Here is a 24,761-nt window from a genome sequence, read left to right as displayed (position 1 = left end):
AGCATTTTCGATACTTTAACTCTCTCCTTATCAGCTATTTTAAGGATTTTTCCCAAAACTTCACACCCAACTAAAACAAAACATTTTTATTACTCAAACACAATAGCATTAGATACGTTCTTGCGATATATCATTTTTTTAGCAAAACGTGCTCTTCAACACACTGTTCATTTTCTTCAAATTTTATGATGTACAAAAGAAATTTGAATAAGAAAATTGTTGGTTGTATCGTAACGAATGTGACGATTTTCCTATAGTTGGTAAGAAGAGGGTTAGTGCTGTTATACCAAATATTGTATAAAGAATAACAAAGGGTATTATGTGACCAATCGCGCTTATCTGGTATTATGCCGGAATGAACCAGGAGGAGAGATATTATGGAATCAAAATAATGAGTATTTTAACATAAGTTAAGAACTTTTTTCCCTTTCTAAAAAAAATTCACTAAGCCAAATTCAATGAATGTACGAAATTTAATCAAAATTTTCTATTTGAACTTTCAGCGACAGGGTCACCATGATGGTCACATCTCGAGATGTGACCATCGTATCAATCTGGTAGAAATATATATTGCTTCAGAGAATGATATAAGTGGCAGTCCTCCTTTCCCTACCTCTTCCCTCCACTACTTTATCCCCCCCCCCCCCACCCCCGCCTTGCCTCTAATAAGATGTTGCCAAACCTCTTGACTGCCTAATTGACTTTCAATACCGGACAGGGCAAAGACTTGGAATTGGGGGTGGGAGGTCGCGGTCGATACAGATGATTGATTAACGCATATCTTCTTCTTCTTCTTCGTTCCCGTCACGTCACATGGTCAGTCCGGTCTGGTGAATGAAGCCCACAGTGGTCCTGAGGTCGTCCTCACTGCCGTACAGCTTCTTCGACTATGGGGTTGGGTCAGGCCAGAAGTTCCTTCTCAACTGGACACAACCAGTTAAAGGAACATATGTGGAGGATGTCCAGAGCAGGTGCCTCTGGACAATGTGACTGCGGACTTGAAAATGAAAATAACGCATATCAAATGACGGGGTTCGATTTTAACTTGTCAATACACTGTATCTTACCAAATGTTACAAAGATAACAGTTATGAGATATGGGACTGGCCTCTGATAGACAGCACGTGTAACATTGATGTTCCTGGCTTTCTACGTTATGAATAGTCTGCATTTAACTACTGACAAACAAGCCTGTATCAAAAGTTTATTCTAGAAACGACTCGAAAGACATCCCTATTCAATAATTCAAAGAGCTGTCATGTAGACACTATCTAGCTTGCCTCGCTTTCTCGGAGTTTAAGAAATGACAAATTCAACAAGCCGATCATCAAAAGAATATAATAATATATGGAATAACTTCTATTAGTAAGGAAAAACAAAACTTGAACAGAGCTGATAATTTGCCTACATAATTTCAACGCTTTGACACGCTATTCGACCTATAGATAGTATGCGATTGGCTAAGAAGCTCACAACATTGCCATCCGTAAGTATAACGGACCAACACACAAAACTGTGTGTAACCATGTATGTTTATAGTCTAGTGAGAATTACTCATAAACGCGGATGGCAAAAAACCCCCACAAAAACAAAACCCAATAACAAAGACCTGAGTGACGTCAACTTAATTCTATCTATTCTTTATCCTTGTTTTATGTAATAATTTTCAGCGTTGAACCTATTAAAACTTATGAAAACTAAAATCCAAAGTTTAAAAAAAATAACTTTATACGAGTATCAAAATGTCTTTTGGGGTGGAACCGTTTCGAAAACTACCTATTGTCAAAGCCCCAAATATCGAGATATTATAATTTGAAGAAAAACAACAAAAGTCTCGCCGTGAAAGAGGTAATGGCATTCTGTCGTAACGCCACGAGTGTATCCACTTTAATTCCGTAGGAGAATGCTCCATTCCCCACTAGCATGCTGTTATTCGTACAATCTGGACACTTCAATCCGGCCGAAGTAGAGCTACTCGAGGTAGTGAAAAAATGTTCCGTCCTACATGTTAAATGTTGCTGTTGATCAGGGACCCATTGTAAAGCGCCTTGAGCACATTTAGTGGATATTGCGCTATATAAAGCTCACTTTTAAAAAAGAGAGGTATCCCTATGATGTCATGTTGCCACCATCAACACAACTAGTTTATAGCTCATCCTATCACTATGGTATTATGCCGGTAAAACCCACACGAGAAGTATTAAACTTAAAGTAAAAATATCAGAAAATAAATACATATTTTTTATACATTACTCTTTGGTGTTTCTTTCATTTGTAGTAGTTGTTGCTGCGTGCAGAAAGTACCCACTACCTCCACTGTGATTACATTTAACCTTATGATTTTGATACTTTTATAATTCAACTAAGTTAGTTGTTCACATTTTCTGATATTGTTGGTAATATTTTCTAAGCTGGTTTTTCACATTTTCTGAGATTGTTGGTAATATTTTCTAAGCTGGTTTTTCATATTTTCTGTGATTGTTGGTATTGTTTTCCGAGATGGTTGTTCACATTTTCTTAAATTGTTGATAAGATTTTCTAAGCTTGTTGTTCACATTTTCTGAGATGGTCATATTTTATGAGATGGTTGGCCATATTTTCTGAGATGATATGTCATGTTGTCTGAGATGGCTGGTTACATACTCTGAAATGGTTTGTAAAATTTTCAAAGATGGTCGGTCATATTTTCAAAGGCAACATGTTTTGAGATGATGAATCACACCTTCACAGCCCCAGTTTGCATCAATGCTCCACTCCAGCATTTGAAAGAAGACTGTATTTTCTAATATAAAAAAAAAAACAAAACAGTCAGATTTGAAGAAAGAAAAAAGGTCGTGTTATTTGTCTTAATAGGACGTTCATACTGACTCAATTGGCAAGGGTCGAAAAACTTCTTTTGTTTATAAACAATCAATCTTACTGTTTCCTCATTATTCTGCCAAGTATTGAACGCAACATGTACTCCAGTGGGGATAACAGAATAAACAGATGTGACATGGTATGCGATGGCTAGTTTTGAAGTCTCGGAATGATTAGAATACGGCTAATGTTGTTGTTGTTATTATCTAAAGCCAGAGAGAGGTAATCACTATTGTACAATGTTAAAACAACTTTTGATATTTTGGCCAGAAATCTTTTGTTTCATACGTCGACAGATGACGATGACACCCACTTTGTCATTAAGACTTAAACAAGAGACCAACGTCTCTCAAGTTCAGTCTTTTTTTTTTTTATAGAAAAAATGATGATTTGAAATTATAAAAAAAAGTTTTCTGACCAAAATAAAAAGTGTTTCTGTCAGAGTCCACGAGTGTAAGTGGATTACATTATTCACGCATTTGTGTGTTGGATTTTACTATCTATTATTGTAATTAATCCTGACCTCCTCTGTCTACCAAGCTCACAGTGCATTCTTCATTCCATCCACCCTTACGTCCATCCATCAGTCCACCTGGGTCCATAATTTGGGTCTTGACGACATGCAGCCTATTTCTCAGGGAATGTGTCCCCAAGGTTTGACTGTTGTTTGAGCACGGTCTCACGCACCCTTCAATCGCATGTGCATCCAGGCGACCAACCGTCTATCAATGCACCCAGCCGTTTTACTAATACCCATCCATCCATTCATCCATCCATACACCGATTCATCAATCTAACAGTGCCGTATATCCACTGGTTACTCTTCATGCCTCCGTTCAGCATCTTATCCATCCATCGACCTATTCATCCATACATCCATGTTTCAATCAATTCATCAAATCATCCATCATTCATTCATTTATTCATACATCCATATACCAATGTACCAATCAATACCGCCCATCAAACAATCCATTCATCATCCCACCTATCAAACAATCCACCAATCCGCCAATTCAAGTATTCTACCAATCAGTCAATCCACTAAATCATTCAACCATCCATCCACCAATCCACTTATCAAGACTTCCACCCTTACACCCATTCAATAAATAAATTAACCAATCAACATCCTTAACCCCTTTAATCGATCCATAAAATCCAAGTATTCCAACAATCATTCGATCATCAAACCATGCAATCATCTTGTTCCCATCCATCGTTCTATCATTCAATCCATCCATCCATCCACCTACTTATCAATCAATCAGCCGATCAGTCAATATCCATCCAGTAATTAATCCATCGATCCAAGCACCAATCTATTAATCCATTCCTTCACCCACCCATTCCCTACCAATCCATCAATCCATAGACCTCTCTCTATCATAACTCAACCAATCCAACTATCAATCCACCTGTTCATCAATAAATATATAAATCAATCAATCAATCAATTCTTCCACCAATCCATCAATGCGACTATTACAACCAAATTTCCGCATTCATACAATCATCCATCCATCGTCCTATTAACCTCATCCTACAACAACAAAAAGGAACGATAAAAACATAACAAACAAACAAAAAAAAAAAAGTAACAAGAAAAAGAACCCAACTCTGCTTCTAATTTTATTCATCAGCCACATTATACCTCAACTATCTTTCCATTCATCCCTCCATCCTCATATCCCCTTACACTAAACAAGCAATCGTCAACTCATCTTTTCACCTCCTTTCCCAACTCCCACACTCACTCACCCCCCCCCCCCCCCATCCCCACCCCATCCACTCCTTCAACACAAACCCCATCCATCCAATACTTTCTCACTGAAGTAGTCCTTAAGTCGAATCATCAGCGCCATGGAGCTGTCCTGGAAGTTTTCCTCTGTATCGAGTCCCAGTGGAATGACTATTTGAACAGGGAGGGAAAAGAGGTGACAACTCAAATGTGCCAACTCGTCTGTAATTATTTGCCAAAGTCCGTGTCCTGGACCATTCATTTGTTCAATGACATGCTGCAGTGTGCAAACCAGACCAGCTAGGCTCCCCTATAATAATGGGCAATAATTCGTTCAATGTTGCCAGAGTGAATACTGGCTTGGTAGAGGAAGTGGACTGTAAATCGTATTGAACCATATAACAATGATGATGATGATGATGATGATAATAATAATAATAATAATAATAATAATAATAATAATAATAATAATAATAATAATAATAATAATAATAATAATAATAATAATAATAATAACAACAATAATAATAATAATATCATTCGATCAATGCTGCCAAAGTCCATACTGAGGCTGCTAGAGGCTGTGGACTGTAGATGTATTTAAAGATCATGTATATAACATATTTTTTTAAACCAACAAAATAACAGAAATTTTAACTCGCCAAAAAGACCGGATTAAGTATTTTATCTCATTTTTAAATTTATAAAAAATAGGCTTTAGATAATCTTTGTTCCCTGTTTTTTATGCTGCCATAGACAGACAAAACATCACTCTCTCTCTCTCTCTCTCTCTCTCTCTCTCTCTCTCTCTCTCTCTGTATGTTTGTGTGTGTGTGTGTGTGTGTGTGTATGTGTGTGTGTGTGTGTGCTTCCATACTTTTAGATTATTTCACCTTAAAGAACAGATAAAAAGCAAAATCGCATCTTTAATTCTCTAACTACTTTTGATGTCCTTTTGTCTTCAGGCGTTACGAAAAATAACCTATATTATAGTCAAGGTCTCATATTTGAGCAAACTGCCCAAAACATAGTCTAGCAACACAAAGATATCACTATACATAAATATAATACAATAAAATTATTAATATCCGAGAATTTCTATTCGGGAATATTATTGCTACAAAATACCCAATATAACATGACAAGGGTAAGGGCCGGGCTGTACCTCATGTAATATTCATGGGATAACAAACAAAAAAGAAACTGGAAACTGAAAAAAGATAGAAAAGGTGTTCCATCTTGGAAACCGGTTCTTTATTGATGGCAAAAGTCATCCGCTACCTTATTTATGGCCTCCACTCACACCACGCCAAGGTCGTTTCTATTTCCACCCGGTTTTAATCATTGAAAGAAAACTACATTATGACACACACTTCGTTTGGGGGGAAAAACCTAGGAGTTCATATTTGGAGGTCTGATAATCGAACGCAATTAATATGGGTTTCATTTAACACCGTTGTAATGTACAATTATTGCGTTGATTTTTTTAGTATTTCTATTACAACAATGAGCCTAAAACAATTTGGGTCATCAGACAAGTTAAATAAGTACAAGTCAGGAAAACCCAATTTTACAATAGCGCGATAGCAAAAAAATATTACGAGGCGTCAATATGAGGGTCATTTTCATCGATCGATATTTGAAGGATGAGTTTCTGGCCCAAATGTTTAAAATGTGTTGTTGTTTTGTTGTTGTTGTTTTTTCTCCAGAGAATGACAATTTACTGGTTGGTCGTTATCTTAATCTAACGATGGATAACAGATTTTTTAATAGTCAAAATATTTTCTTCTTTAAATTGTGTTTTGGAGGTAACAATCATTTAATGTCCAATTTGTTTTGGAAGAGCAGAGATACGAATGTGTTTTGGAAGTACCAGAAATTCATACTCCAATGTGTTTTGGAAGTACCAGACATTCACACTCCAATGTGTTTTGGAAGTACCAGACATTCATACTCCAATGTGTTTTGGAAGTACCAGACATTCATACTCCAATGTGTTTTCGAAGTACCAGACATTCATACTCCAATGTGTTTTGGAAGTACCAGACATTCATACGCCAATGTGTTTCGAAGTACCAGACATTCATACTCCAATGTGTTTTCGAAGTACCAGACATTCATACTCCAATGTGTTTTGGAAGTACCAGACATTCATACTCCAATGAGTTTTCGAAGTACCAGACATTCATACTCCAATGTGTTTTGGAAGTACCAGACATTCATACTCCAATGTGTTTTCGAAGTACCAGACATTCATACTCCAATGTGTTTTCGAAGTACCAGACATTCATACTCCAATGTGTCTTCGAAGTACCAGACATTCATACTTCAATGTGTTTTCGAAGTACCAGGCATTCATACTCCGATTTGTTTGGAAGTAACATTGATTCATACTTCGATGTGTTTTGAAAGTAACAGTGATTCATACTTCGATGTATTTTAGAAGCAACAACAGTGATTCAAAATACCAATGTGTTTTGGAAGTAATAGTCATTCTAACTACGTGACAAAAAATTCTTTTAAATTGTATGTTATCCACTCAAAACTATCATTTATTCGGATTATGAATAAATGCGGACTTGCCCTTTCACCAACAGATCGGCATTGCCTAAACAAGATACATCCTTGTTTCTGCTTCTCTGAGATGGAAACTAATTGGAGTAGCCTCAGTCGCATCGAAATGGCGGTGCAAAATCGAGTCATTGGAAAGGCTCTTTACCGACATTCTCTCACCGCATTCAGGTGCAAAATTAGTACCTGACCGGAGACATTGCGGCGTTCTTTTTTTTTTTTTTAATGTAAAAGCGTATTATAAGCGTGATGCCTCGTCCTACTTGGTAAGTTATGCTATTGGCTTGTGACTCCTTGTAAATATCTTTGACCAAGTTTAGGAGATATTGCGCACTATTAAAGCACGTGTTTCTTTCCTTTCCTTCCAATTAGACATAGTAATGGAACTCCGCCGTTAGAGGGTCAATAGAGAATGAGTATGTTCCGTTGTCGGTCGTCTCCCTTGATAAACAAAGTAGAATAAGTATGTAAATACAATAATTAAAAAAACTGGGTGAGAAATTAGGAGCGGTCACTGTCAATTAAATTATGTCTAGTTCTTATTGCCTGTCCTCGTACTTAAAGGGATAGAACTGTCGCGGAAAAGAAAAGCAACGTATCCACACTTTATATATAAAACCAAGAATCCTGAATAAACATAGACTATGTCATTTAGACATTTCCGAAAGTGTCAAACCGAGAAGATGGAGATGGATTGGTCACGTTTGTCGGATGAAGGACGGAGCAATCCCCAAAACAGCGTTCAGATGTACCCCGCACGTTAATCGCAATAGGGGAAAACCACTGGAAACTTGGAGAAAAAAACATAAATATAAATATAAATAATATAAAGATCAATGGAAAGAGAGATAATATCCTTCGGACCTGGGGTGAGGTCTGGAAGCTGGCAGAAGACAGAAATCACTGGCGCTCCTTACTGTCGACCTTATGCTTTTATGAAACACTAAAGAGGAGTAAGTCAGTCAGTCCGTCTTTTACACTTGAATTTTCCTTTATGTGATTTCAAGTAGTGAAAACCCACAATTTGTGCTGAAGATAATAAATAATATGCTACCCTATTCGTGAAGGTGTAGAAAAATAATTCAAGTACTCCCTTTATTCACCCCACGGGATATATTTTTTTTACGTCCATTCCAAATAGAACAAGAATAACCCAGGCGTCAGCCACAGCACAGCGCCGGAAAAAAATAAAGCTAGAGGCGTTGTGAAACAATGCGGTTGGGGGGGGGGGGGCAATTGAACTCGGTACCCTTCGGGTAAGTGGCAATAATAAGTCCTGATAATAACACCATGTCGTCCTACACTGCTAATATAATTGAAATCTTTAAAACGTCGCTCTTGTTTTTGGATTGGACCACAGAACGTACTACTTGTTCCCTGGTAATCGAATGAATAATGAATAATGAAGACCATTGCTTATTGTAATGGAGAATATAATTTCCTGTTGGTTTGAGAATTTTTTTAAAATTTCCCTTGGCTTTTACGACAATAGAAGAAACAACAATAACATGATGGTTTATGAGACTCGTAAAGATATCCTCGGCGTCCATATTAATTACAAATCAAATAGCTGAACTAAAACACTGCGGGCTTGGTCTCATTGCTAAAATGGACATATATTATTTTTAAGTTAATTCAGAGTTAATTTATATGAGAATGGTATTTCTGTCTTCCTTCGTTTCATCCTCTATTTTTAATTTATTACTCACACACAAACACACACACACACCACACACACATATATATATATATATATATATATTATATATATATATATATATATATATATATAATATGGTTTATTTGAGGGATCGGGTAGGTATCAAACGATGCTGCACAAGGGCGTCATTTCTTATTATATCTATCTTTAGATAAGAAGAAATCTAGGTCACCTCGGGGCAAGAACTTCGTTTCCTTTGAGCTTTACAAGAACAAGAAAAGGTCCCACACCAGAAAGGGGAGATGAGTGACGACCAATAGAGTGAGGTCGAAGCATTCTTCTTATTTTTTTTCTATTATAATATATCAAAAGGCAGTTTCAACGAGGAGAAAATAAGGTTTTAAAGAAAACAAGATAGCAGACCAAAAAAATAATATTTAAAAAGAAAGCAAAAACAAAAACAAAAGGAAAAGTACATGGAAGAAACAGGATGAGGGAGAGGTGGCTGTGGGAGAGGACATCGTCTGTGAAAAATATAGCAGTTTTGATTTTAAAATGTAAAATATGTTATTATAGCTCAGTACAAATTCACATTATAGAACGACTTTGAACATGAAGTAAGATGAAAATAAAGTTGGATAAAATAGATTTAAGGGAAATTCTTATTCTTTATTAAAAGCCGCCCAAGCAGAACTCACACAAAATGGCAAGCAAGGATATTCCAGACATCTAGGGCTGCAATTTTTAAAATCCAACGAGTCGAATACGTCTACTTGAAAATTTTCTGAAAGTGGGAAGGGGTCGGAGAGGGATAACTAGGTTTAATATCCCACTTGATACTTATTATCGTTTGATATCCCACTTGATATCAATTACCACGAAAGAACGCGTAATTTGACTAGCTATGTCATTTATGTATGGTTCTAGAATGCACAACAAACGGAGTAATAGACTGAAAGATCAATTGTGTTGTTTATATGTTTTTTTTTAAGAAAGAAAGAAAAGAAAGAAGGAAAGAAAGAAAAAAAACAAAATGAAATAGTGAAAGAAAACGATAAACATGCTGGAATGGGGATCCGATGTAGAATTATAAATTCCCAGATTTTTATTTTTGTTTTTTGTTGTTTTTTTTTTTGTTTGTTTTAGTTTCCTTAAGTTGGTTATGTGTATCAATTGGAAATTATTGTACTGGCAAGATGGTTAACTATAGGGTTAGAGATTACACAACCCGAAACTGCAATCAAAATCATGTCGATGGGTTGTAGTGGTGATGATGATGATGGTGATGATATGATGATGATGATGATGGTGATGATATGATGATGATGATGATGATGATGGTGATGATGATGATGATGATGATGATGATGATGTCGATGATTAAGATAACAATTATAATAATTGGTAATAGCAACAAAAGGTAGGAGAAAGAGAGAGAGAGTGGGGGGTGGGAGGGAGGGAGGGATAGAGAGAGGAGGGGAGAGGAAAGGAAATAAACAAACAAACAAAGACTAATAGAAAGAAAGAAAGAAATGTCAAGAAAATAAATATAGAGGGGGGGGGGTGTGAAAGAACGGAGATGGGGGAAGAGGTGGGGGTTGAAAGTGGCTTAATGGGCGGAACTGGGGGTGGGGGAATGCTGATTGTGGTCTCCAAATCGAATAAATAAAAAAGGATTTGGTACATTGGGCCCTCCTAATGTAATAATACGACCAACTGCCTGCCCACTGTACCCCAATAAATTGTCCACGAACAAGGGTACTGTACTCATGGAGCCACCAAGTCTGGACAACAGAAGCTATCTCATGTTCATTCTATTCAATTGTGTCCTTTGACAAAAATATTTCCCTCATTGTTATGTCTGCCTTTGTCAACTCATCATGCCAGACTTTAATCATTCCATTATTTCTTTGCTTGTTATCCTCATCATCACCGTCGCCGTCGTCGTCATCATCATCATCATCATCATCATCATCATCATCATCATCATCATCATCATCATCATCATCATCATAGTCGTTGTCGTCATCATCATCATCATCATCATCACCGTTATTATTATTATTATTATTATTATTATTATTATTATTATTATTTATTATTATTATTATTATTATTATTATTATTATTATTATTATTATTTATTATCTTATTATTATTATTATACTATTATTATTAATAATATTATTATCTATTTATTATTATTAATATTATTATTATATTATTATTATTATTATTATTATTATTATTATTATTATTATTATTATTATTATTATTATTATTATTATTTATTATTATTATTATTATTATTATTTATTATTATTATTATATATTATTATTATTATTATTATTAATTAATTATTATTATTATTATATATTATTATTATTATTATTATTATTATTATTATTATTATTATTATTATTATTATTATTATTATTATTATTATTATTATTATTATTATTATTATTATTATTATTATTATTATTATTATTATTATTATTATTATTATTATTATTATTATTATTATTATTATTTATTATTATTATATTATTATTATTATTATTATTATTATCACTGTGCTTTTTAAGGGAACAGTCTACTCATCTATCAATCGCTAGCACTCTCAATGTTTCTGTCTGACTGTCTCTCTCTCTCTCATCTCTCTCCTCTCATTCTTCTCTTCTCCTCTCTCTCTCTCTCTCTCTTCTCTCTCTCTCTCTTCTCTCTACTATATATATATATATATATATATATATATATATATATATATATATATATATATATAATAATACATGCACACACGCGAGCGAGCAAACACACACACACTGGATAGTGCCAAAAATATGTCTCCGTCATGCTTCGACACAAATAGCCAACATTATCAAGTTAGATTTTATAAATCACGAAATAACGTAATTTCCATCAAAATCTCTAGGTTACAGCACGAAGATTGATCCGAAAACGTAGGTTTTGGCATCTAAATAGCGACTGGAATGGCTATTTATTAAAAGGTCAAAAATGTGTGAACAAAGTTGGAAAAAAAAAAGAACCCCACTTTTGTACACTTTTTAAAATCACTGTTCGAAAACCTATACCAGCAAATCTTTTGGTGTGCCAGCCTCTCAGTGTTTTGGTAATCTGTCACGTTTTAAACAAAAGAAACGGTAGAAAATTCAAACATTCCTATAGTTCTTTGATTCACTTGAAAATAATGATGCCTTCTTGTGTCGTATCGTTGAAAATGAAAACAAAAACACCCCCCCCCCCCACACACACACACACACACATACACACACGAACACATACACGCACATTAAAAAAAACAAACAAACAAACAAGCAAAAAACCTGTTGACGCCGTCTCATGAAAATATAGATAGAATGAAGTTGACGTCACTCATGTCTTTTGACATTGTTTTTTTGTTTTTTTTTTTGCCTTCCGCGTTTACGAGTAATTCTCACTAAACTGTATTAACCAGACTACAAAGGTTCAAGGTTACACGTTATACTTCCGGATGGCAATGCTGTGAGCTTCTTACCCAAGCGCATACTATCAATAATCAACCTAAGTTGAATGATTAATCAAAACCAATTGCTTTTATTATTAATTTCTTAAATATCACATTGCCAGTCAACCTTCAAATTCATAACATGTGTGCATACGAAATAGAGATCCACATTGTTTTGAGAATTTTATATTATATAGAAGGAACGAAATTGACGCCACTCAGCTCTTTGTTATTGTTTTAGCCATTTTTATGAATAGCTCTCACTAAATATTATAATTCAGACTTTCAACGTCCAAGGATACACATAGATTTGTGTGTCGGTACGTTATTGTTTATCGCTTATTTCTGTACTAGATATTTAATTCTCAATATGATCAACTAATTGACATTGAATAGAATTTTAAAAATTGATAAATTGTATCTATTCATAACAGTTACACAGAGCATTTAAAGATTTTTAGAACCTATAGATAGTATGCGCTTGACTAAGAAGCTCATAACATTACCATCCGGAAGTATAACGGACCAACACACAAAAATCTGTGTGACCATGAACTTTTATAGTATGGATAGTACAGTTTAGTGATAATTACTCATAAACGTGGAGGGCAAAAAGCAATAACAAACACCTGAGTGACGTCATCTTCGTTCTATCTATTAGCTCTTAAATGATACGATACGATATATCTGGATGGTGGATGTCGTGAGCGTTTAACCTAAGCGCGTCAACAATAATAAAGTTGTAGAAGTTACTCTTTGTTATCGACATCGACAACTCATTCGCCCATTCCCTCCTCCGCTAGTCTTTTTTAACGCCAGACAAGCATAGCCGGACGCTCCACGCGCAGACACGAGCGCACGTTCGCTGGTCGAGAGTACGACCGCAAATTACTCGTACGTGAAAGTGAGAAGCTAATAAGTTTATGTTTGTGGAGTAGTTTGTGCTAGTGATGAAGGTGACTTAAAAGTGATAATAATGTTATATCTAGAATTAAAAGTAGAAGTTAAATTAGTGGAAGTGGTAGTAGTAGTAGTAGTAGTAGTAGTAGTAGTAGTAGTAGTAGTAGTAGTAGTAGTAGTAGTAGTAGTAGTAGTAGTAGTGGTAGTAGTAGTAGTAGTAGTAGTAGTAGTAGTAGTAGTAGTAGTAGTAGTAGTAGTAGTAGTGGTAGTAGTAGTAGTAGTAGTAGTAGTAGTAGTAGTAGTAGTAGTAGTAGTAGTAGTAGTAGTAGTATAGTAGTAATAGTAGTAATAGTAGTAGTAGTAGTAGTAGTAGTAGTAGTAGTAGTAGTAGTAGTAGTAGTAGTAGTAGTAGTAGTAACCGTAGTAGCCGTTTTATTATCATTATTATTATTATTATTATTATTATTATTATTATTATTATTATTATTATTATTATTATTATTATTATTATTATTATTATTGTTATCATTGTTATTATCATCATCATCATCATCATCATCATCATCATCATCATCATCATTATTATCATTATTATTATTATTATTATTATTATTATTATTATTATTATTATTATTATTATTATTATTATTAGCTTAAGTGTAGTAGTATAGTAGTGTATAGTCGTAGTAGTAGTAGTAGTAGTAAGTAGTAGTAGTAGTTAGTAGTGAGTAGTAGTAGTAGTAGTAGTATAGTAGTAGTAGTAGTAGTAGTAGTAGTAGTAGTAGTAGTAGTAGTAGTAGTAGTAGTATAGTAGTAGTAGTAGTAGTAGTAGTTAGTAGTAGTTTGTAGTAGTAGTAGTAGTAGTAGTAGTAGTAGTAGTAGTAGTAGTAGTAGTAGTAGTAGTAGCAGTAGTAGTAGTAGTAGCAGTAGTAGCAGTAGTAAAAATTAATGTGATAGCAAAAATGTTTTTGGTCAAAAATGATAACTTTTGAAAAATGATAAATACTGAACTTTTATCTTCAACGTTTTAGGTTGTGGAGATGTTACAAACTAATATCATTTTTTCTTTCTTTTTATTTTTCTTTTAATTTATTTTCTTTTATTTTAAAAAGAATAATGTACGGATATCTTGTGTGACAGATCAGCTGCTCATATTGAAAGATTCTAGCTAAGACCATGTGAACTTAACTTAACTAGGGCATCCCGTATGCCATAATATTACTGGATTACCTTATTGTGAAATGCTCATTATTATACTCATCCCCATAAAGCGTATCAGTTGACAAAAATAATTTGTGACGTCAGATTATCAAGCGATATATTTCACTATTATTAGATTCTTAACAAATTAAGTATTATTTAAACGTTTTGGGACGTGTCTTTTATTCATAGATGATGAAATCGGAATCGGTTCAAATGTAGAGTAAAAGCTTTCTTACACTCTTACCTTTTGGAATTCGACTTTTTCATTAGGCACACTCGCAAGCTCGTGTGTGCAGCATTTGGGAAGACGTCCAGAATGTTTATAAAGCAAGAGCGTATGAATCGCATATGATTCTGTTGATTCACATCAAAAACAGTCAAATCGCCCAGCTAGATATGAGTCATTGTCATTTTAACCCTTTTGTTTCGGAGTTCGACTTTATACTAACCACCACCGTACTCTGACAAAATACAAAACATAATTGTTTTGAAATTTTTAACTTTAAAATGTATTGGTATAAAGCAGATATAATTTATCTTTGATGTCAATTTCTGACTTGCCGCTAGAAAACGGTATTATGTCGGGGTGAACTAGATGCCAAAATCTGAATTTAAATTTGAAATTATAAGAATTTGATATAATAAGTTTTTCGTACTTCAAGATACTACGTCCGTTGTACTCAAACGGCAGAATTTAAATAAATATGAAGTCTCATAGATTTTACTAAAATTAAACGGTTAGCATGTATATCACTACGATAAAAATACATATTTAAGAGGTTGGATCACATTTAAAGTTAAAATTGTCGGAAAAACGAAGTTTTACTATTTAATTAGCATTTAAGAATGTGCATTCCAGGTATACACATATGTCGCAAGTACCTTTAACTCTTACACTAAAGAAAAAACTAACACCTTTTTAACATTTTGGCCACAACACAAAACTCGTCCTTCAAATGATATCGTCCGATTAATATGAGGTTCGTCTTTTAAAAATGGTCAACAAAGGACTTCCTCAAGTCCCAGGTAATAGAATTATGGACAAAAAATGAGGGTTAAAAGAAAAAAAAATGGACGAGCTTTTTATTGTATTTTTATTTATTTTTTATTATTTTTTGGTCCCTTCTGAATACGACAATATTGACTACTATGACTTTTTGCGCGTCAAGGTCATCCTGACATAATGCAAGTTTGATGCGATGAATTACAGTTATCAGTGCTTGCATTTACAAATGTGAATAATTAATTAAATGAATCATGACGCGAGGAGGAAAGTCGGAAGTTTAAAGGCCAGAAATGTGATAGTATGGGCTGGGTTTCAATGAATATTTAGAGACATTTACAAGATGTGTGTGAGTGAGTGAGTGAGTGAGTGTGTGTGTGTGTGTGTGATGTGTGTGTGTGTGTGTGTGAATGTGTAAAAAGTAAATGTTGTATTTATTAATTAATAAACAGTTTAGAGCTTTTCTACTTTAAAGCCATCAGTTCTTGTAATTCTGTTTATGGAAAAGGTCTGAGATGAATATTTGAAATTTTTATTTTTCGAAACTAAAAGAGAGAAAAAAAAACAAACAAAAAAAAGAAAACGCCTTCTCTGACCTAAACGATTTAAATTTTTAAGTGCAGTATCTATTCATATTTTAAAACTCAATCGGTATAAGCTTGTTTCAAGGACTTCTGAAGATAGCCCTGAGAGTGAATTCAATTTTCGGGGAGTGAATTTCACATTGGACTAACATATTATAACCAGGGTGAGTACCTACAGACTTTGCAAGAGATTGGTTTGTTTTGATGTAATTTATCTCCTTCCCTCCCTAATCGTGTTGTACGTATCTTCTTAATGTGTTCTATGGAACGCAAATCGAAAGTTGACATCTGTTAAGGCCTTAACGACGCCATCGTCTCATTTCTCGTTCGTCTTTAGTGTCACATACGTCGTGGGTTGTTGTTTTTTTTTCTTTGTTTTTGATTTTTTTTTTTACAAAGGGTAACCCGAAACGTCCACATGATCTGTCTTTGTATTGTAAATTGAAATTTATTATTGCTAATTGTTTCTGTGGCACATAGTAAAATTGGCAAAAATAATTTTAAGTTTAGAAAGTTTAGCGAATCTCCATTTCACCGACTAGGAACGTAGCCATAGTTAACACAGTAAAGCCTGAAACAAGAACCTTCTAGGACTTATAGTTTGACGTCATTATTTTAGGTTAGTGCAGCGTGTGGTGAGTTATTGTTTGTCGTGCTCAAGGAAACAATTGCTCCCATTGGTTGAACTATTGAATACAACTCACTATTTGTTTTCTTTTCCGGCCAAAGACTTGTCTTTTGACGTCATTTTTTTGGCCAGTGTCAGGCTATGAGTTAGTGATGGCTACGCTAGGAAACTGCAGAAAGGGTAAATTCAATCTTAAAAGGTACATGTGGCTATGTGATCTAGTAGTATGACACTCGCCTTCGAATCGAGTCCTGCTCTAAGCCACGCATAGTTGAGTCCTTGGAAAAGGCTCTTCATTCATATTCCCTCATCTAACTCAAGTGTGAAAAGTGTGTCTGGCCATTGACAGGCATTACCTCTGTCGAAAAAAAAAATGGAATATCGCCTAACAGGCGTCATGTCTCGTCCTCTAAGTTAAGTGTTGTTGGCTAGGGACCCCTGTCGTACTCTTGCTGAAAACAATAAAACCTTGTGGAAAACTTAGATCACGATCGAACCCTGGCTGTAAAAGATTAATTTAGCTAGCCAATGATTGCAAGAATTTCCGGAAAAAACTCCCACATAAGTTCTCTTTCTTTCTTCTCTTTATTTGATATAAAAATGTGTAAAAGTGTTCAACTAGCACAGGATTACAGGCAAATCTAAAATAATATATATATTTATGAAACGATATTTTCACAGATTGATATATGAGTAACTTGCTGACCTTTCTGAAATTTAGGGTAATTCTATCACCCGTTGAGTCAAATGGTCATTGAGAATATGTTAGGCCATAATGATCGGTCCTTAATTTGACCTTGGCCTCTGGAATCGCCATCTGGCCAGCAACGGACCGACTATATCGTTTATGGCTCAAAAGATTCGTCTCGATCTATGTTAAAATTCCATACAATGCAGTAGTATAATAATAATAATCAAAATAGATGAGTTAGGTTCTCCACTGGTTATAATAGAATTATGTGTGACTTAGTAGGTAAAGATTTTATGAGACTACATACAATTTCTTAAATTAACGAAAAATAATTTTCTCATTTCTCGTCCCTATAATTCCAAATCCCTTTATGGCACCTGGTTCACATTGACATAATATTATCGTTTTCAGACGGTGAGTCACATTTTTACACCTAAGTATGTATGGTGAGAGAATGTGACTAAATGATAGTCTTAACCAGGGACTCCATGTGGTGAAAGCCACAGTGAGACTCGAAACAGGGACCAACAGTAGGTGACAATCACCAGATCACTAAACCACAAAGTCACCTTTAGCAGACATTCTATCTCCGATCACCTCCGTAACCCAGACTGTTTGGTTTGTTTATATGTTTTTAAGGGTTTTACGGCGCTTGCAACACATTTAGCTCATATCAGCGCCAGTAAAAAGGAGGAAAATTGGATAGTAAAAACATTCTAGATGTACAATTAAAAGGACTTGAGGAAAGAGTAAGACAAAGGGGAATGGTTCAAATAGGGAACAGATTTAGATTACAAGAGCACGCTATCTGTGTACTTAGGTTAAGATCACCTAAAAATCTCAGCCAGACACCAGCATAAGATCCCACTAAGAGGAACACACTCACATGTTTACAAATCATCTGTTAAAGATGATTTACAAGGAAACAAATATCATCTCCCTAAACTATAAGAATACATTCGACTGTTTCCCTCCCAGCCAAGGACTCCGGCCAGGGTCAGGACAAAAATAAGTAATCTCACTCCTAGACAAAGACAGAAAGCAATTGGAAAACACATACAATGGAATAGAAGACACAGCAAGTACCTCCCGGCACTCTATGGGAGGTCGGGAACCCTACCAGTAACCCAGACTGTTGACCTAATAGCTAAACAAGACTTTCCATAATGGAAAAGGCGTTATTTTTGGGTGAAATTATTGCAGCAAGACAAATAAACTATCGTAGTCTAGTATATAAAACATACTTATGACGTCAGAATAAAATTTAATGCGTGTCGGAAAGTCAAGTACCGAAACTGTCAAATTCATTCAATAATTCATGGCTATGTTTTTTAGTCGGCTTTCCCTGAAGACACCAAATCCGAATTTTTCAGCACGGGTATTTTAAGGAGATTATAGCGTTGTTGTGCAAGCGACCGATCTTCTGCCGTACTCTGGGAAAACCCATATTTTAAAATTTGGCCAGAAAACTCGTCCTTCCAATATCGATCGATCTAAATGACCCTCGTCTTGGCGAAAAACTCTCAAACCTGGGACTTCGCGAAGTCGCAGGTTTGAGAATGTTTCGCCAAGACGAGGGTCATTTAAATCGATCGATATTTGAAGGACGAGATTTCTGGCCAGATTTTAAAATATGAGCTTTTTCAGAGTACAGCAGTCTTGTCGTCACAACACTCTTACATTAAAGACGTATTTGGTAACCTGGCATTTATTCAGCATTGTGGAATCAACGAAAATAGCGTTTTTCTAGTTATTTTCAAACACAATAAGAATTTTATAATGACAATACTGACAGCGAATACCAAAATTTAATGGGCTGTTTTGTTCTCGTTCTCTCATGGACTCTGATTTTGTAAAAATATTTTTTTTTAGCTGTTGTTGATTAGTGTCCTCCTCTCTTTCCCCTTCCTTCTCCCCCCCCCCCCCCCACCCCCCCCCTACCCCCCACCTTTCACTATGACAACAACAACTACTACTACTACTACTACTACCACTACTACCACGACCACTACTACTACAACTACTATTACTACTACTACGACTACATACTACTACTACTACTACTACTACTACTACTACTACTACTACTACTACTACTACTACTACTATTACCACTACTACTACCACTACTACCACTACTACTACTACTATAACCGCTGCTGTTGCTATTGTCACTTCGAGTCAGAGACGTTAAATAATAACGACAAAAACAATTTCAACAACGAGAACAACAACAACGACGACGATGACAACAACAAGAACCATGGTTAAAAACAAAATCTACAAACATAAATACCCTCATCAACATCCAAACAACCTTCCATAATGACATAATATCATTACATAACAGCCACTTAGCCACCATCACCCAAGAAAATCACTTCTTGCCAGCAATAACAGCGAACAGTGAAAAGTTAAACGTAAACAAACGCCATCTCCTATCACCGTTCTCACTGATCATCATAATAAAATAACCACCTTAACACAAAATAACAAAACATCTTTTTGTTATTTTGGCCATAAACATTTTGACGTCATGACACAAAAAACGAATCTCGCACATGCCCAAACAATCTTAAAACAGAAATTTCAAACTCTAATTTTTAAGACTTTTGGAAAATTTTGGGGTCAATATAATCTGACGATTTATTCATGAGGAAATTTTTTTAAAAATAGCCCTACCGTTTCTTTAATTTGGACATATAAATCTTATAAATCCATAAATAAAATGACGGTTAAAACTTACAGGACCATCTTAAACTTGGACTTCAATGTAGTTTCAAAAGAGTCTCAATTTTTAGTCATTTTGATTTGGCGTTCATCCCACAGAAATCCATCCACAGTTACCGATAATATATTAAAATGAAGATATTTTTTTTTCCTGGCCAAAATGGTTTTATGGCCAGACCTGGATGCCTTCATAGGCCATTAGAGAACCCATATATCCCCTCTGTCGGCACCCAAGGAACCGTGTGGCGATTTAATGACATTACACTAGGCGGTCCATTTACATTTCAAGTTATTATAAAAGATGGAGTCAAAATTAATTTCAGTCCCGTTAAATTTCATCGTCACGTTTCACTTCTAGCGCCGACTTCCAACTTTTTTTTTTCCATTCGTATAATATGTGTTGGTAAATTTCGCCAATCTCTCTCTCTCTCTCTCTTCTCTCTCTCCTCTCTCTCTCTCCTCTCTCTCCTCTCTCCTCTATATATATATATATATATATATATATATATATATATATATATATATATATATATATATATATATATTGTGTGTGTGTGTGTGTGTGTGTGTGGTGTGTGTGTGTGTGTGTCTGTGTGTTTCCCTCTCTCTTTCTCTCACTCTGCCTCTCTTCCTCTCTCTCTTCTCTCTCTCTCTCTCTCTCTCTCTCTCTCTCTCTCTCTCTCTCTCTCTCTCTCTCTCTGAAAACATCTATAGTTGTCTCCTTCTCCAAATAAACCGATTGACTCGATCAAACAGTATCACAGTCGGCGATGTGCACATATCCAAGGGAGAAAGGGAAACATGAGGGTACGTTACTGATAGTCTGATAGGGAACTTTTGGCCAGTTAATTGTCGTACTCTGGGAAAACGTGGCTTTAAAACATTGGCCAGAAAACCCGCCATTCATATATCGATCGATTTAAATGACCCTCATCTTGGGCAAAAAAAAACCACAACTCTCAAAATCTGGGACCTCGCGAAGTACCCAGGTTTGAGAGTTTTTGTCAAGATGAGGGTCATTTAAATCGATCGATATTTCAATGACGATTTTTCTGGCCAAATTTTTATACACGAGTTTTTCCAGAGCACGGCAGTCGACATCTTAAAGTGCTCAATATTGCATTGAAGCTCGGGTTGTTCCACGAGCTGAACAATGTATAGATGGAACGAAATGGACGCCACTCAGCACTTTGTTATTGTTTTTTAGCCAGCCAGTTTATGAGTACGTAATTCTCACTAAGACTATACACGTTTAAGGTTACAGATTGTTTTGTGTGTTGGTTGGTACGTAATATCCGGTTAGCGGATGTGTTATGCGGTTTTTTTTTAGCTTTACAAATAGCATCAATTTGGGAGAAAATGAGTAGGTAATAACGACTACCTTAAGCCATTGTCATATGGCCATACCTGGATGCTTCCATGGGTCATAATAAAACTCATCAATCTGCCCCTCTATGTCGGAACCCAACTTGGTTTAAGTTTATAATAAGCTCCATTGAGGTGAACAGTCTTAGTTTCTAAAAGTGCCAAAAATTACAATTTCCAATTTTAACGTTAACATCCCTTTTTTAGGGGGGGGGGGGGGGGGGGCATCTGGCTCATCTCGGTATTATACCGTTTTGAGGCGATTGGACACAGATTTTTCTATCGAGTATGATAAGAAAACGTGAGTAAAGAGCCTTTGTCAAGGACTCAACTTAACGCTGCCCTCACCGGATCCCAATCAGGGAACTACAGGTTTTAAAAAAAACATCATAACACTAATCGAAAAAGCCGTCCATAATTTGTACAGTTCGACATTATTTTTGTCAGTCCTTCATTATTCGGTCCATGGAACCGAAGTTTATCCCGTTTTCCATAGCGTGAAACGGATAATAGCAATTGCTTGATATCCTTAGGATAGGATGCTAGTCTATCACAAAGTACTTTCCGACAAATCTAACAATACTCAGCTACCCATTCACTGCTGGGTGGACAGGGGGGTCAGAAAAATTTCGACTGCACCCGGGATCGATCTCTCAATTCGAAAATACCCCTTTCTAGATATATACATTTCTACATATTATACTCTGATGAAAAAAAAAAAAACAAACGAAAACAACAAAAACACATTTTAAAAATTTTGGCCAGAAAACTAGTCCTTCAAATATCGATAGACTAAAAGGATCCTCATCTTGTCAAAAACTCCCAAACTTGACATTTCATTGAACTGTTCCTGAGTACCAGGTATGAGAGTTTTTGACAAGATGAGGGTCATTTTAATCGCTCGATATTTGAAGGACGAGTTTTCTGGCCAAAATGCTAAAAATGCGTTTGTTTTTGGTATGTTTTAATTTAAAAATTATTTTCAAAGTACGGCAGTATAATAATTGAATGAAGAGAATGCCCTATTCGTTTTCTCCATTTTTCTCGATCTTATTGCTTCCTTTATCTACTCAAACAATATTGATGTTCTGTATAATGCAAGATCCCCGTGTCTTCAAAGGAAATAATGAGCTTAAAATTGAAATTTAAAAAAGAAACTTTATTACCTTATTATGGAATGATGTTAGGGAGATGGTAATGATCAGATCTTACAAAGAAAAATGGATAAAAAGGTTGTGGGCTTTTCTTTTCATCTTACTTTTTTCTTTCCAATATTTCTCCTGTTTTTTGGGGGGGTTTTTGTTTGTTTTTTGTTGTTTTTTTTTTTTTTAACCACGTCCTTTCATTAATACGTGGAAAATAATGGGATTAGATTTATATTATGAGACTCACTGAAAGAAATATTAGACTCGTGATAGAGATGTGTGGGAGTTTTAAAAATCTATAGATTGAACGAAATTGGCGTAACTCGGCGCTTTGTTTTCGTTTTAAGCCAGCCATTTGTATGATTACCTCTCACTAAATTCTATCAATCAGACTATACCCATTCAAGGTTACACATAGCTTTGAGTGCTGATACGTTATATATCTGACTGGCAATGTTGTCAATTGTTTTAGCTAAGTGCAACGCTTATATATATATCTATATATATATATAATATATATATATATATATATATATATATATATATATATATATATAGGGGGGGGGGGTGTGTGAGTGTATGTGCGTTGTGTGTGTGATTGTTTATTGAAAATGCATCTGGATCTGGGAAATTGTTTGTTTTTAAGGATTTTACTGTGCTTGCAACACATTAAGGTCATATCAGCGCCAGTAAAAAAGAAATATGGATAGTAAAATTCAAGAATTAAATTATAACCCAATAATAAAAATGAAAATATTTTAATAGGGAACATATATAGAGCAGAGGGGTTAGTGTACGTAGATGAGTTGTTGATGATCTATATTGACCAAAAGCATCTAGAATCTGGGAAAATCAATGTTTGTTTATGTTTAAATGTTTACTAGTGCTTGCAACACATTAAGGTCATATCAGCGCCAGTAAAAAGGAAGAAAATGGGATAGTAAAATATTCAAGAATTAAAATTATAGCACCCAATAATAAAAGCATGACAAATGGGGAATTGTTTCAAATAGGGAACATATATAGAGTCCAAGAGCACACTCTCAGTGTACATAGATAGTTTGAGATCACCAAAAAGTCTCACCCAAACACCAGCACCAAGATTCCACTAAGAGGAATACACTCAAATGTTTATAAATCATATGTTTAAAATGTTTAAAAAATAACTGTACATAACGGAGAGATGATTTACAAGTAAAAGAATATCATCTCCCAAATCAAACTATACATTTGCTTGTTTCCCTCTCAGCCAGGGTATCCGGCCAGGGCCAGGACAAAACCAAATACTCATTCCTAGATAAATGGGAGGTCAGAGACCCCACCCAGGCATCTGGAAAAGGCAAGATGAGAATGAGAAAGGAGATAAAGTGACTATGAGAGCCGATTGCTAAAGACAGGGGAGGAGACGGAGATGGATAAGGAGAGAGAGAGAGAGAGAGAGAGAGAGAGAGAGAGAGAGAGATATGGATGGATGGATGGATGGATGTAAATAAATAGATAGATAGATAGATAGATAGATAGATAGATAGATAGATAGATAGATAGATTGATAGATAGATAGATAGATAGATAGATAGATAGATAGATAGATGATAGATAGATAGATAGATAGATAGATTGATAGATAAATGGATATATATATATATATATATATATATATATAGAGAGAGAGAGAAGAGAGAGATAGATAGATAGATAGATAGATAGATAGATAGATAGATAGATAGAGAAGGGAGAGAGAGAGAGAGAGAGAGAGAGAGAGAGAGAGAGAGAGAGAGAGAGAGTTATCTATAAACACTGGTGAGATGACACATGGTAATAAAACTATAAGAAGATAGGTCACGTCTCCACTCACTTCCTGTAGGTCAGTCAATTCCCCTATCATTATGGTAATGTAATAAAAACAATAACAACGTCCACTTCATTCGGAATCCACTAGCTAGCCTTCGTCATAACAGTAACCTGAGTAACCACCAAAACAAAAAAAAAATAAAACCCCTAGTGTTTTCCCCAACGTTCTGAATCAATGTCACAGGACCCAAAATCACTAGAGATCTGACCCACCTAATAATGAATGACCAATGATAGATAGAGAGCGTAGGGAGTTAGAGTTACGGGGATGGTGGTGGATTTGATCGTGTTCGAAAGATAGAAGAGGATCATCTTAGAAAA

At 35.2% G+C, this 24,761-nt stretch overlaps 2 protein-coding genes across 4 annotated transcripts in view; one reads left to right on the top strand and one right to left on the bottom strand.

Annotated features, from left to right (window-relative positions):
* Positions 1–24,761, bottom strand: part of LOC144976963 (RAB11-binding protein RELCH homolog) — a 191,635-nt gene that overhangs the window by 35,669 nt on the left and 131,205 nt on the right. The gene's annotated exons all lie outside the window — the stretch shown is intronic.
* Positions 13,231–24,761, top strand: part of LOC144976965 (uncharacterized) — a 94,215-nt gene continuing 82,684 nt past the window's right edge. Inside the window, exons 1-2 of the mRNA XM_078921617.1 lie at positions 13,231–13,296; positions 15,999–16,194. The gene's annotated coding sequence lies outside the window, so the exon portion shown is untranslated. The remainder of the gene's footprint in view (positions 13,297–15,998; positions 16,195–24,761) is intronic.

This window comes from Berghia stephanieae, chromosome 7, assembly GCF_034508935.2.
Source record: "Berghia stephanieae isolate SIO BIC M18660-M18661 chromosome 7, UCSD_Bste_1.3, whole genome shotgun sequence".
NCBI classification, from domain to species: Eukaryota; Metazoa; Mollusca; class Gastropoda; order Nudibranchia; family Aeolidiidae; genus Berghia; species Berghia stephanieae.
This window is presented reverse-complemented; position numbering and strand designations above follow the sequence as displayed.